This window comes from Ceratotherium simum, chromosome 13 (assembly GCF_057802395.1).
Source record: "Ceratotherium simum simum isolate JZ-2026a chromosome 13, ASM5780239v1, whole genome shotgun sequence".
NCBI lineage: Eukaryota > Metazoa > Chordata > Mammalia > Perissodactyla > Rhinocerotidae > Ceratotherium > Ceratotherium simum.
In genome coordinates, this window is record NC_141912.1 from 63,436,844 (window position 1) to 63,451,209 (window position 14,366).

A 14,366-nucleotide genomic window follows, 5' to 3' on the forward strand; every position below is an offset into this window, starting at 1 on the left:
ACTCCTCAGATATACCATGGCAGCAACCCACATACAAAATAGAGGAAGACTGGCACAGATGTTAGCTCAGGGCAAATCTTCCTCAAGCAAAAAAAAAATTTTTTCTTAAAAAAAAAAAGTTTCAGGAGTGACATCATCGTCATGGCGGAGTGAGCTTTCCCATGAACTCTTCCCCCAACAAGATACAACAAAAGGAACAGTCACAGACCAACAACGGAATTGTAGACAGTGAAAAGCAAGATTGAAAACATCCACACTGCCACACATCTGAGAGTGGAACGTGCTGGGCCCCCGGAGGAAGTGAGGAGAGGTAAGGAGAACTCCTCTCCCTCCCCATCAGATCAGCGATCCCAGTCGGCGTGGCTCCCAGAGAGGGAGGAGGGGTGGCCCTCTGCGGGGAAACTGTAGCTCTTCGGGATCTCTCAGCCAGTGGGAAACTCCCACACAGAGGGCTCAGAACTGCTACGGGGTACCATCAACATCTGAGCACCCCAGAGAGTGGATAACGAGGGGTAAACGAGAAGACCCCCATGCCAGGGACCCAGCGGGCAAAAGAGAGAGTCCCCTCCTCCCCTCAAACTGGACCCTGCAGCTCAGCCGACCAGACCAGACCAAGCGACCTGCGGATTGCAGCGAAAAACTGCAGCAGAGCACAGGGGGCTCAGATTACACAGCCCTTTACCCCCAGACAGTGGCGGCGGGTAGAAATTGCAACCAGAGATTTCCAGGATGAGGAAAAACAAAGCCAATACAAGAACCACAATGCAAAGATACATGAAATCACCAGACCAGAAGGAAAATGACAAGCACTGAGAAACCAACCCTGAAGACACAGAAATCCATAACCTAAACAATTGAGATTTCAAAATAGCTATCATAAAATCACTCAACAAAATACGAGACAACACGACAAACAATTCAATGAGATTAGGAGTTTCTTCACAAGAGAGATTACAATCATAAAGAAAAACCAATCAGTGCTGATGGAGATGAAGAACACAATGGAGGAGATAAAGGAGAATCTGGAATCTTTAAAGAACAGAGCTGACAATATGGAGGAAAGAATTAGCATTTTAGAGGATAGGAATACAGATATGCTCCAGATGGAAGAGGAGAGAAAACTAAGACTAAAAAGAAATGAAGAAAGTCTCTGAGAAATATCTGACTCTATTAGGAAATGTAACATAAGAATTATAGGTATTCCTGAGGGAGAAGAGAGGGAAAGAGGAACAGAGAGCCTATTCAAGGAAATAATAGCTGAGAATTTCCCAAATCTGGGGAAGGAGTAGGAAATACCAGTAAGTGAAGCCAACAGGTCACCTAAATATGTCAACAGGCAAAGGCCCACTCCACGACACCTAGTGGTAAGGCTAGCCAGAGTCAATGACAAACAAACAATATTAAGGGCAGCTAGACAAAAACAAAATATAACGTACAAAGGAACTCCCATCAGGATCTCAGCAGATTTCCCAACAGAAACTTTACAGGCTAGGAGAGACTGGAATGATATATTCAAAATAATGAAAGACAAAAACTTTCAGCCAAGAATACTCTATCTAGCAAAAATACCCTTCCAATATGATGAAGAATTAGTAACTCTCCCAGATAAACAAAAGCTAAGGGAGTTCATGACCATGACACCCCCACTACAAGAAATACTCAAGAAGGCCCTCAGGCCTGAAAAAAAGAAGAGAAAGGGAATACAAAGCTTTGAGCAAGGAGAAAAATAGGTAGATAAACTCAGAAAAATAGTAGATCTTTACCGGAATAGGTTAGCAACCACTTAAATACCAAAATCAGAGACCAAAGGAAGGAATTCACCAAAAATAAATTTAACCTCATCACTGTAAACACACAGCCACAACACAAGATAGAATAAGGTATAACAAGAATGACTTAGAAGGGGAAGAGGAAAGTGATTGAATTGACTTAGTAGAAGGAAACAGGAGGCCATCAGATAATGGACTATCTCATACACAAGATTTTTTACACAAATCTCAAGGTAACCACTAAACAAATAATCAAAACAAAATCACATATGATAAACAAAGAGAAAACTAGAAGAGTCATAAGACAGAACAACCAAACTGAATTGGCAGTCCGAAACAAATGGGGCAAGAAACAAAGGAAACGCAAAAAAAAACAGAAAATAAGTGACAAAACAGCAACAGTAAACCCTCATATATCAATAATTACCCTAAATGTAAATGGATTGAACTCTCCAATCAAAAGATACAGAGTGGCAGGATGGATTAAAAAGCAAGACCCAACAATATGCTGCCTCCAGGAAACACATCTCAGCTCTAAAGACAAACACAGGCTCAGAGTGAAAGGATAGAAGACAAAACTCCAAGCTAATGGCAAACAAAAGAAAGCAGGTGTTGCCATACTCATATCAGACAAAGTAGACTTCAAGATAAAACAGGCGGGGCCGGCCCCGTGGCTTAGCAGTTAAGTGCCGCTTAATGCACCGCATCGCTGGCCATGCTGAGGCCGCGTCCCACATACAGCAACTACAAGGATGTGCAACTGTGACATACAACTATCTACTGAGGCTTTGGTGGGAAAATAAATAAATAAAATTATTAAAAAAAGATAAAATAGGTGAAGAAAGACAAAGAAGGGAAATATATAATGATAAAAGGGACACTCCACCAAGAAAACATATCACTTTTAAATATATATGCACCCAACATAGGAACACCAATGTACATAAGTCAACTATTAACAAACCTAAAAGGAGACATTAACAACAACACAATATTAGTAGGGGATCTTAATACCCCACTTACATCAATGGATAGATCATCCAGACAAAAAATCAATAAAGAAATAGTAGTCTTAAATGAAAAACTGGACAAGATGGACCTAGTAGACATATACAGAGCACTCCATCCAAAAACAGCTGACTACACATTCTTCTCAAGCATGCATGGAACATTCTCAAGGATAGACCATATGTTGGGAAACAAAGCAAGCCTCAATAAATTTAAGAAGATTGAAATCATAACAAGCATCTTTTCAGACCATAATGCTACGAAACTGGAAATGAACCATAAAAAAAAAAACTGGGAAAGTGATAAAAATGTGGAGATTAAACAACATGCTACTGAACAACCAATGGATCATTGATTAAATTGAAGGAGAAATCAAAAACTATCTGGAAACAAACTAAAATGAAAATATGCCATACCAAACTATATGGGATGCAGCAAAAGCAGTCCTGAGAGGGAAACTCATAGCAATGCAAGCCCACCCTAACAAAGAAGAAAAAGCCCAAATAAGGAACCTTAAATTACACCTAACAGAAATAGAAAAAGAAGAACAAACAAAGTTCAAAGTCAGCCAAAGTAGAGAAATAATAAAAATCAGAGCAGAAATAAATGAAATTGAGACCAAAAAAAAACAGTAGAAAGGATTAATGAAACAAAGAGTTGGTTCTTTGAGAAGATAAACAAAATCAACAAACCGTTAGCCAGGCTTACTAAGAAAAAAAGAGAAAAAGCTCAAGTAAATAAAATTAGAAATGAAAGAGGAGAAATTACAATGGATACCATGGAAATACAGAGGATTATAAGAGAATACTATGAGAAATTATATGCCAACAAATTGGACAATCTAGGAGAAATGGATAAATTCTTAGACTCATACAACCTCCCAAAACTGAACCAAGAAGAAATGGAGAATCTGAATAGACCAATCACAAGTAAAGGGATTGAAATAGTAATCAAAAACCTCCCAAAAAATAAAAGTCCAGGACCAGATGACTTCTGCGGTGAATTTTACCAAACATTCAAAGAAGATTTAATACCCATCCTTCTCAAACTATTCCAAAAAATAGAGGAAGATGGAGCACTTCCTAAATCATTCTATGAGTCCAAAATCACCCTGATACCAAAGCCAGACAAAGAAAGAAAATTACAGGCCAATATCGCTGATGAACATAGATGCAAAAATCCTCAACAAAATATTGGCAAACCGAATACAGCAATACTTTAAAAAGATCATACACCATGATCAAGTGGGATTTATACCAGGGACGCAGGGATGGTTCAACATCTGCAAATCAATCAACGTGATACATCACATCAACAAAACAGAGAATAAAAACCACATGGTCATCTCAATAGACGCAGAGAAGGCATTTGACAAGATACAACATCCATTTATGATAAAAACTCTCAACAAAATGGGAATAGAAGGAAAGTTCTTCAACCTAATAAAGCCTATTTATGACAAACTCACAGCCAACATCATACTCAATGGGGAAAGACTGAAAGCCATTCCTCTGAGAACAGGAATGAGGCAGGGCTGCCCACTTTCACCACTCCTGTTCAACATAGTACTGGAGGTTTTGGCCAGAGCAACTAGGCAAGAAAAAGGAAAAGAAGGAATCCAAATAGGTAACGAAGAAGTGAAACTCGCACTATTTGCGGATGACATGATTTTATATATAGGAAACCCTAAAGAATCCATTGGAAAACTATTAGAAATAATCAACAACTACAGCAAAGTTGCAGGGTATAAAATCAATCTACAAAAATCAGTTGCATTTCTGTAAGCTAATAATGAACTAACAGAAAGAGAGCTCAAAAAGATAATACCATTTACAATTGCATGAAAAAGAATAAAATACCTAGGAATAAATCTTATCAAGGAGGTGAATGACCTATACAATGAGAATTACAAGACATTATTGAAAGAAATCGATGATGACATAAAGAAATGGAAAGATATCCCATGCACGTGGATTGGAAGAATAAACATAGTTAAAATGTCTATATTACCTAAAGCAATCTACAGATTCAATGCAATCCCAATCAGAATCCCAATGACATTCTTCAGGGAAATAGAAAAAAGAACACTAAAATTTATATGGGTCAACAAAAGACCCCGAATAGCTAAAGCAATCCTAAGAAAAAGAACAAAGCAGGAGGCATCACAATCCCTGACTTCAAAACATACTACAAAGCAATAGTAATCAAAACAGCATGGTACTGGTACAAAAACAGACACACAGATCAATGGAACAGAATTGAAAGCCCAGAAATAAAACCACACATATATGGACAGCTAATTTTTGACAAAGGAGCTAAGAACATACAATGGAGAAAGGAAAGTCTCTTCAATAAATGGTGTTGGGAAAACTGGACAGCCACATGCAAAAGAATGAAAGTGGACCGTCTGCTATCGCCATTCACAAAAATTAACTCAAAATGGATCATAGACCTGAAGGTGAGACCTGAAACTATAAAACTCATAGAAGAAAATATAGGCAACACACTATTTGACACTGGTCATAAAGGAATCTTTTCGGATGACATGCCTACCCAGACTAGGGAAACTAAAGCAAAAATAAACAAGGGAGACTTGATCAGATTAAAGAGCTTCTACAAGACAAACGAAACCAGAATCAAGATGAACAGACAACCCACCAGCTGGGAGAGAATATTTGCAAAACCTACATCTGACAAGGGGTTGATCTCCATAATATATAAAGAACTCACACAACTGAACAACAAAAAAACAAACAACCCGATCAAAAAATGGGCAGAGGAAATGAACAGACACTTCTCTAAAGAAGATATACAGATGGCCAAGAGGCACATGAAAAGATGTTCAACATCATTAATCATCAGGGAAATGCAAATCAAAACAACACTAAGATATCACCTCACGCCTGTTAGAATGGCTATAATCACCAAGACAAAAAACAACAAATGTTGGAGAGGATGTGGAGAAACAGGATCCCTCATACACAGCTGGTGGGAATGCAAACTGGTGCAGCCTCTATGGAAAACGGTATGGAGATTCCTCAAAGAATTAAAAATAGAGATGCCCTATGATCCAGCGATCCCACTATTGGGAGTCTATCCAATGAACCTGAAATCAACAATCCAAAGAGGCTTATGCACCCCTATGTTCATTGCAGCATTATTCACCATAGCCAAGAAGTGGAAGCAACCTAAGTGTCCCTCGACTGATGATTAGATCAAGAAAATGTGGTATATATATAAAATGGAATACTACTCAGCCATAAAAAAAGACAAAATCGTCCCATTTGCAACAACATGGATGGGCCTGGAGGGTATTATGTTAAGTGAAGTAAGCCAGAAGGAGAAAGACAAACATTGTATGATCTCACTCATATGTGGAATATAAACCAACACAGGAACAGAGAAAACTGTATTGTGGTTACCAGGGGCAGTGGGGGTGGAGGGTTGGCACAAGGGGCGAAGGGAGTCATATATATGGTGATGGACAAACAAAAATGTACAACTCAAAATTTCACAATGTTAAAAACTATTAAAACATCAATAAAAAAAATTTTTCTCAAAATATTCAGATTAGAAATTTCAATGCATACAAACCATGTTCAAGTTCTTATTGTCAAATCCACAAATGATAAATAAAGCATCGCTGCAGACGAGTTTCAATGTCTCATGGGTGCAAACTTCAGTTGCAAGAAATTCATCAAAAAAGTTGTGTGGGAAGAATATTTTGTCACCAAATATAATCTGAAAAATAAAAGCATCATTAGAGGTTTATAAAAAAAAAAAAAGTTTCAACCCAGAATTATATACCCAGTGAAAATGGCCAGTTAGAAATAGACTCATAAGAGGAGGCAAGATGATGGTGTAGGCAGACTCTTCACTCACCTTCCATGGACACAGCTGATTTACAACTGCTCTTGGAAAAATTACACCTGAGAGAGAACTGAAAACTGGATAAGAGGAACCCCTGCAACAAACAACAATCCTAATTGAGGTGGAAGAGGCAGAAATTCACTTCTGGAGAGAAAAAACACCACCTTCACAAGCCACAACACTTCACAGCCACCCAGGAGCAACCCAAAGATACGCAGACTTCCCTGGAGGAGACGGGGACCTGAGGCAGGGAGCGATCCCACTATAGGCATTATTTAGACCCAGCAAAATGGAGACAAGTATCATAATATCTGGCTTTGCTGGTAGCAAACAACAACAGGGAATATCCTCAGAAAAGCTGGGACACAAAAAATTAAAGCCAGCTCTTAAAGGGCCCAAGCACAAACTCACCCCTTTTGGAAAGCAGCCTAAGTCACCAGAAATAAAGGTACACAGTCCTTTGGTGAAAAGAGACTCACCTAATAGGCTCTGGTTGCATCGCAGTGAGAGGTGAGACCTCTCCAGGGACTGGGACATTGGCAGCAGCCATTGTTGTGACCTGATGTGGGTGTGCTGACACAGACGCCATTGGAGTTCTCCCTGGGGCCCGCTAACCCAGGGTCTGCCCCACACACTAGAGCACCAATTTAATACAGCTCAGCCAAGAAAAGCAGCCTGCCCTTGGGACAGGCCCCACCCAACAACAAGCCCTCAGGCAACTTGTGGGCCTGCTAAGCAAGCTGCCTGGATTCTTTTCAGCCTGGCAAGTGGGTCCACCTCTGTGGGGTAGGGCATGTGTAAGGAGCAGGTGGAGAGTGTGGGGGTCATTGGTGGAGTGAATGGGGCTCCTGCCTTGAAGCAACTGTGTCCATTCCAGGGTGTTGGGGTGCACACAAATGGCAGGACTGGGTCGATTGTGTGTGTGGCCCTGTGGGCAGTGGGGCATGTCAGCTGCAGAAAACTTGTGCTTCTCAAAGAGCCACGTAGGGGATCAGCCCCACCTTCCAAAGCCTGAAACAATTGGGTGCTCCCATGCCTGAAGCCAACCCCACCAAGCTGCAACCCTCAGAGAGCTGACAAGAGGCTTATAGGCCAGAGGCTTATAGCAATTGTAAACCCCTGAGCCTAACAACCAGCCATGCTGGGGGCCTACTCACTTAATAGAAAAACTGCTACAGGAATGTGCTATTAGACCTTGCAGTCAACTATGCTGGGGCTTCCCACACCTGATAAACAAACTGAAGGGCCCACAACTACATGGAGCTGAGCATTACAACAGCTGGCCAGGGGGACAGTTCAGCCTCCCTGGGCACCTACAGCAAGAACAACCACACCACAACAGAAGGACACATGGAGCCTACACAGGGCTCACTCCTGGAACATTTGGAACTGGTGACAAGAAGGAGGCACACTGCTGGGCCTCATAAGGCATCACTTATATAAGGTCCTGATCCTCAAGATCAGGAGACACAGCTGACCTACCTAATACATAGACACAAGAACAGGGAAAGAGGCAAAATGAGGATGCAAGGAATACATTCCAAGTAAAGGAACAGGACAAACCCCCAGAAAAGGAACTAAGTGAAACAGAAATGAGCAACCTACCTGACAGAGAGTCCAAACTAAGAGTGTTAAGGATGCTCACTGACCTGGGGAGAAGAATAGATGAACTCAGTGAGAATGTCAACAAAGAAATGGAAGATATATAAAAGAACCAATCAGAAATGAAGAATAAAGTACTGGAAATGAAAAATTCACTAGAGGGACATAAAAACAGTGTAGAGGATACAGAAGAACAGATCAGTGAACTGGACGAAATACTAGAGGAAATCACCCAAGCTGAATGGATAAAAGAAAAAAGAATTAAAGAGTGAGGACAGTCTAACGGACCTCTGAGACAACATCAAGTGCACTAACATCCATGTTATAGGTGTCCCAGAAGGAGAAGAGAGAGACAAAGGGTCAGAGAATCTACTTGAAGAAATAATAACTGAAAACGTCCCTAACCTAAGGAAGGAAATAGACATCCAGGTACAGGATGCCCAGAGAGCACCGAACAAGATAAACCCCAAGAGGCTCACACCAAGACACATCATAATTAAGATGTCCAGAATTAAAGATAAAGAGAGAATCCTAAAAGCCGCAAGAGAAAGACAACAAGTTACATACAAAGGAAACCCCATAAGCCTATCAGCTGACTTCTCAGCAGAAAGCTTACAGTCTAGAAGAGAGTGGCACGATATATTTAATGTGCTAAAAGGAAAAATCCTACAGCCAAAAATACTCTACCTGGCAAGGTTATCCTTCAGAATGGAAGGAGAGATAAAGAGTTTCCCAGACAAGCAAAAATTGAAGGAGTTTATCACCAAGAAACCAGTCCTACAAGAAATGCTAAACTTATTGAAGGGGGAAAGAGAAGATCACAAATAGGAAAAATTATCTATTTCCATGATAAGAGGGTAACAGATACAAACACACAAAAAAGAGGTTAGATATGATATCAAAAACATAACATGTTGGAGGAGGGGAGTAAAAGACTAGAGCTTTCAGTCAGAGGTCAAACTAAAGAGACCATGAACTTAATATAGATTGTTATATACGTAGGTTACTATATATGAACCTCATGGTAATCACAAACCAGAAACCTATAATAAATACACAAAAAACTAAGAGAAAGGAACCCAAACATAACACTAAAGAAAGCCATAAAACCACAAGGGAAGAGAGCAAGAGAAGAAGAAAGGAACAGAGAACTACTAAAACACCAAGAAAAAAAGTAAAAAAATGGCAGTAAGTACATACTTACCAATAACTACTTTCAACGTCAATGGACTAAATGCTCCAGTTAAAAGGCATAGGGTGGCTGATTGGATAAAAAAACAAGACTCATATATATGCTGTATACAATAGACACACTTCAGACCTAAAGACACTCACAAACTGAAAATATAAGGATGGAAAAAGATACTCCATGTAAATGGCAATGGAAAGAAAGCTGGGGTAGCAATACTCATATAATACAGAATAGACATTAAAACAAAAACTGTAACAAGAGACAAAGAAGGGCACTACATAATGATCAGGGGAACAATCCAACAAGAGGATAGGACACTCGTAAATATATATGCATCCAATGTAGGAGCACCTAAATATATAAAGCAATTATTAACAGACGTAGAAGGAGAAATAGATAGTAACACAATAATAGTAGGGCACTTTAACACTCCACTTACTCCAATGGATAGATCATCCAAACAGAAGATCAATAAGGAAACATTGGCCTTAAATGACACATTAGACCAGATGGACTTAGTAGATATATACAGAACATTCCATCCAAAAACTAAAGAATACACATTCTTTTCAAATGCACGTGGAACATTCTCCAGGATTGATCACATGTTAGGCCACAAAACAAGTCTCCATAAATTTAAGAAGATTGAAATAATACCAAGCATCTTTTCTGACCACAAAGGTATGAAACTAGAAATCAACTATAGGAAGAAAACCAGAAAAGCCACAAATACGTGGAGATTAAACAAAATGCTACTGAACAACAACTGGGTCAACGGAGAAATCAAAAAATACCTGGAGACAAATGAAAATTAAAATATGACATGCCAAGATTTATGGGATACAGCAAAAGTGGTTCTAAGAGGGAAGTTTATAGCAATGCATGCTTATCTCAACAAACAAGAAAAATCTCAAATAAACAATCTAACAGTGCACCTAAAGGAACTGGAAAAAAGAAGAACAAACAGGACCCAAAATCAGTAGAAGGAGGGAAATAATAAAAAGCAGAGCAGGAATAAATGAAATAGAGACTAAAGAAACAATAGAAAAAATTAATAAAACCAAGAGCTGGTTCTTTGAAAAGACAAACAAAATTGACAAATCTTTAGCTAGACTCACCAAGAAAAAAAGAGAGAAGGCTCAAATAAATAGAAAAAGAGAGGAAATTACAATGGACACCTCAGAAATAAAAAAGATTATAAGAGAATACTATGAAAAGTTATATGCCAACAAATTTGATAATATAGAAGAAATGGACAAATTCTTGGACTCATACAACCTTCCTAAACTGAATTAAGAAGAAATAGAAAATTTGAATAGACCAGTCACCAGTAAGAATATCAAAACAGTAATCAAAAACCTCCCCAAAAGTAAGAGTCCAGGACCAGACGGCTTCCCTGGTGAATTCTACCAAACATTCAAAGAAGACTTAATACCTATCCTTCTCAAACTCTTCCAAAAAAATGAAGAGGAGGGGAAGCTCCATAACTCATTTACGAAGCCAACATTACCCTGATACCAAAACCAGACAGGGACACCACAAAAAAAGATAACTACAGACCAATATCTCTGATGGACATTGATGCAAAAATCCTCAACGAAATACTAGCAAATCACATACAACAATATATTGAAAAGATCATACGCCAGGATCAGGTGGGATTTATTCCAGGGATGCAGGGATGGTTCAACATCCACAAATCTATCAACATGATACACCACATTAACAAAATGAAGACTAAAAATCACATGATCATCTCAATATGTGCAAAGAAAGCATTTGACAAGATACAGCATCCATTTATGATAAAAACTCTGAATAAAATGAGTATAGAAGGAAAGTATTTCAACATAATAGAGGCCATATATGACAAACCCACAGCTAATATCATCACCAATCTGAAATCTATGCCTCTAAGAACAGAAATCAGAAAAGGATGCCCACTTTCACCACTCTTTTTGAACGTAGTATTGGAAGTCCTAGCCACAGCAATCGGGCGAGAAAAAGAAACAAAAGGGATCCAAATTGGAAAGGAAGAAGTGAAATGGTCACTACTTGCAGATGACATGATTTTATATATAGATAACCCTAAAGAATCCACCAAAAAACTTTTAGAATTAATAAATGAATACGGTAAAGTTGCAGGATACAAAATCAAGATACAGAAATCAGTTCTGTTTCTATACACTAACAATGAAGCAGCAGAAAGAGAAATTAAGAATACAATCCCCTTTACAATTGCAACAAAAAGAATAAAATACCTAGGAATAAACTTCACCAAAGAGGTGAAAGATCTGTACACTGAAAACTATAAAACATTGCTGCAAGAAATTGAAGAAGACACAAAAAAATGGAAAGATATTCCATGCTCTTGGATTGGAAGAATTAACATAGTTAAGATGTCCACACTTCCTAGAGCAATCTATAGATTCAAGGCAATCCCTATCAAAGTTCCAAGGACACTTTTCACAGCAATAGAACAAAGAATCCTAAAATTTATACGGAAAAACAAAAGACCCCGAATAGCCAAAGAAATCCTGAGAAAAAAGAACAAAGCTGGAGGTATCACACTCCTTGATTTCAAAATATACTACAGAGCTATAGTAACCAAAACAGCATGACACTGGCACAAAAACAGACACACAGATCAATGGAATAGAATCGAGAGCCCAGAAATAGACCCACACATCTATGGACAGCTAATATTTTGACAAAGAAGCCAAGAACATACAATGGAGAAAAGAAAGTCTCTTCAACAAATGGTGTTGGGAAAACTTGACAGCCACATGCAAAAAAAATGAAAGTAGACCATTATCTTACACCATACACAAAAATTAACTCCAAATGGATTAAAGACTGGAATGTAAGACCTGAAACCATGAAACTTCTAGAAGACAACATAGGAAGTATGCTGTTCGACATCGGTCTTAGAAACATATTTTCAAGTACCATATCTGACTGGGCAAGAGAAACAATAGAAAAAATAAACAAATGGGACTACATCAAACTTAAATGCTTCTGCACAGTGAAGGAAACCATCAACAAAATGAAAAGACAACCTAACAATTAGGAGAGAATATTTGCAAACCATACATCTGATAAGGGGCTAACCTCCAAAATACAATAAGAATTCATACATCTCAACAACAAAAAAACTAAAAACCCAACTAAAAAATGGGCAAATACCAGAACAGACAATTCTCCAGATAAGATATACAGATGGCCAACAGACACATGCAAAGATGCTCAACATAATTAACTATCAGGGAAATGCAAATCAAAACTACAATAAGATATCACCTCATGCCCATCAGAATGGCTAAAATTAACAAGACAGGAAACAACAAGTGTTGGAGAGGATGTGAAGAGAAGGGAACTCTCATACACTGCTGATGGGAGTGCAAACTGGTGCAGCCACTATGGAAAACAGTATGGAGATTCCTCAAAAACTTAAGGATAGAACTACCACAGGATCCAGCTATTCCACTGCTGGCTATTTATGCAAAGAACATGAAAACACCAATGCGTAAAGATACATGTACCCCTGTGTTCATTGCAGCGTTATTCACAATAGCCAAGACTTGGAAGCAACATAAGTGCCCATCAAGGGTTGAATGGATGAAGAAGATGTGGTATATATACACAAAGGAATACTACTCAGCCATAAAAAAGGACAAAATCCAGCCATTTGTGACAACATGGATACACATTCAGGGTATTATGCTAAATGAAATAAGTCAGAGGGAGAAGGTCAAATACTGTATGAACTCACTCATAGATAGAAGATAAAAACAACAACAACAAACACATAGAGACAGAGATTGGGTTGGTGGTTACCAGAGGGGAAGGGGGCAGGGAGGAGGGTAAAAGGGATGATTAGGCACATGTGTGTGGTGATGGATTAAAATTGGTATTTGGGTGGTGAACTTGATGTAATCTATGCAGAAACAGAAATATAATGATGTACATCTGAAATTTACACAGTTATAAACCAATGTGACCACAATAAAATTTAAAAAATTAAAAAAAAATAACGCTGCTATGAAAAAAAAAAAAGAAGTAGACTCATAAGTTCCACCCTGGCCTAAGCAAACTTGCTGAATGACAGAGAAACTTATCTTTATTAACACAGTTCCTGCACATAACAAGATATATCTTTAAATCTGATGCTGAATTAGCTTTCTTAGGCCATTATAACTTTCATCTTATGTTTAAAATGATTTCACTGAGACGTGTACATTCATCAATATATTGGTAACATACACATGACTTTCTGGAGGGAGAGTGACGTGGTATAGATTAAAATCTCGTAGAAATATGTGGTGGTGGTTTGTTACGAAGGAGAAATATTTAAAAAGCGTTGTTGCTCATAATTAAACAGAGTGCTTGGCCATAGCAAAGAACGCACGCAAATTTCAGTTAGTATAATAGGTTCAGACTCTTGATTCTGCAACATCTTAATGACCAGAAGTTGGAGCCAAAATATCTTGGCATAAGCCATTAAGATGATCAAAAGACAGCGATGGCAACAGATACAACATAAATGTTCTCCAGATTTTACTCAACCTTTGAGAAGTCCTCTAACTGCAGGAATATGACAACCTCAACCTACAGACCTACATTTTTGGGGCATAGTTAGGGTTTGCCCTGTGCAAAATTACCTGGGTGATGTTCAACTGGCCAGCTGCTCACCACTTTTCTTCCTGGGCACTCAGCTAGATGACCTTTTCCAGACTCCTTGCCCTTAGACGTGCCACATGACTGAGTCCTAGCGAGTGGGATGTGAAAGAAAGAGACGTGTGACTCTTCTGGGCCTGGACCACTTCACCCTTGATCCTCCAGCTTCTGTCTCCTCCTCTGGCTTGATGTAGAGTGGCTTGGAAGCCACAAGTTAAAGATGGTAGAGCCACAAAATGGAAGGAATC